The following is a 2,062-nucleotide window of genomic DNA, read 5'->3' on the forward strand; positions in this document are numbered from 1 at the left end:
TATATAAATCATATAAAATAAGGAGTTTAAAGTTTTAAGAACATTTAGAACGGATGTGATCGATGCAGAGTCATGAAGCTCAGTGTGGAGTCGTTTAGAACAAACCTGATTCAGGGACACGTCCACCTGTTCTGCTGCTAAACTTCACGTTTAAACGTCCGCACAAAGAAAAAGACTAAATAGTATTTTTAAACAAAAGATTTCTCAGCTCAGATTTACTCAAGTACACAAACAAACAAACAAACAAACAAACAAACATGAGAGCAGCGATGAACGAAGTAAAGTTTTGTTTTAATAAAGACTCAGAGTCTCACCGGTTCCTTCAGCTCCTCGTCCTCCAGCTGCTCTCTCTCTCTGCAACAGTGAGGGTCTCTCGCCCCCCGTCCTCACAGCATCTGTTGGGGGACAGGAGGAGCTTCACACCCTCCTCCTCTTCCTCAGCAGCGCTCCTGCTCCCTCCTCTTCCTCAGCAGCGCTCCTCCATGACGTTTCTCCTCTGGCTCTCAGCTGGACAGGAGGTCAGAGAGTTACTGCAACAAGGAGGAGAGGGGGAGTCACACGCTGCACCACCGTCACAGTTAGTCCAAAACATTTGATCTGAAAATAAAAAGCCAACTTGGACGGTCGAGTCTCAGAAAAATGAGAAACTTTTAGGACGTTGTGGACACAGCCGGAGGTTCTCAGGGTCTGCTGGAGCTCAGAGTGTGTGTTGGGATGACTCTCAGCTACTACCACTCTGTTAGATCGGTGACCTCACTGATTAAAACCAGGTCTGGTTCTGTTCTGGGCTCAGGATCATCTTCTGTAAACACAGTTCATCCACAGCTGCTGCTTAAAGCTCTATCGGACAAAGAAGAAGCCAGATGTGAACACCATCCAGAACCTCTGCCATCTTCTCTGGACCAGAGCTCGTTTCAAACGGACTGAGGTGAAGTCCAGAACAGTTCTGAGGTCAGATCCAAACCTGAGGTTCTGTTTGGAGACCACAAACGTCACGTTCTCCAGAACTAAAGAGGAGAGGAGCCATCCAGCCCGTTATCAGCCTGCCTCTCTGATGGTATGGGGGTGTATTAGTACCACTGGCCTCTGGAAAGACTCCATGAATGCAGGAAAGGATCTACAGGTTTTAGAACATCTGTTCCATCCAGCTGAGAAGATCCAGATCTGTTGGACACCCAGAGTCCTCCTCCATTCTTCATTAAACTAATTTTTTTTTCTTCTCAGAGAAAAGACGTTGAAGATTTTCCGGCAGCATCTGAAGCGTCGAACATCTGACGAGGATCAGAAAGCCGCTCTCCATCGCTTGCTTGTCTGCAGACGAGTAAAGTCTCGTTTCCTGAGCGAGCGGCGAAAGGTCAAAGGTCAGAGTCAATGCGTAACAGCCCGCTGCAGAGGGACGACGCCCATCCTGTCTCCGGTAGCACAAAGCTCCGCTGACCCCCGAATGCATCGTGACCTCTGACCTCTGAAACAAGACGAGGACAAACCCTCGACAGCTGGAACGCTCCGACTAAAGTTTAATTAGACCGAGAAGAAAAGAAGTTTGTGTCAAATTATTTCTCTCTGACGCTGCAGCTTACAGCTCATCAGGTTAGAGAAGCTGAAATTGGGCTTGTGGCTTCGGCTTGTTGATGATGAAGGTTTAGCTGGAGAACAAAAACCAGAAGAAATGAACATTTCTTGCGACCAGTCACTGAAAAACAGCCGAAAATTATAAAAGAAGCTAAAATGATCTGAACTATAAGCTAAAAACAACCAAAAGAACAGCTAAAAGCTAAAATTAGACCCGACTCTGCAGGATTTTTTTGAAGCTGTAAAAAACTTATTAAAGTTAAAACAATCAAAACAAAATCTAAAACCAACAGACTGGCAGTTACAAGCTAAAACAGCTAAACAGTAGTTGAGAGCTAAAACTAGCAGGAGTTATTTAAATTTAGCAACTAGTTAAAAGCTAAAAACTCAGCGTCAGTTTAAATGCTGACTCAGGGTCAGTTTAAATGCTGACTCAGCGTCAGTTTAAATGCTGACTCAGGGTCAGTTTAAATGCTGACTCAGGGTCAGT

This window comes from Nematolebias whitei, chromosome 12 (genome assembly GCF_014905685.2).
Source record: "Nematolebias whitei isolate Nwh7 chromosome 12, NemWhi1, whole genome shotgun sequence".
NCBI classification, from domain to species: domain Eukaryota; kingdom Metazoa; phylum Chordata; class Actinopteri; order Cyprinodontiformes; family Rivulidae; genus Nematolebias; species Nematolebias whitei.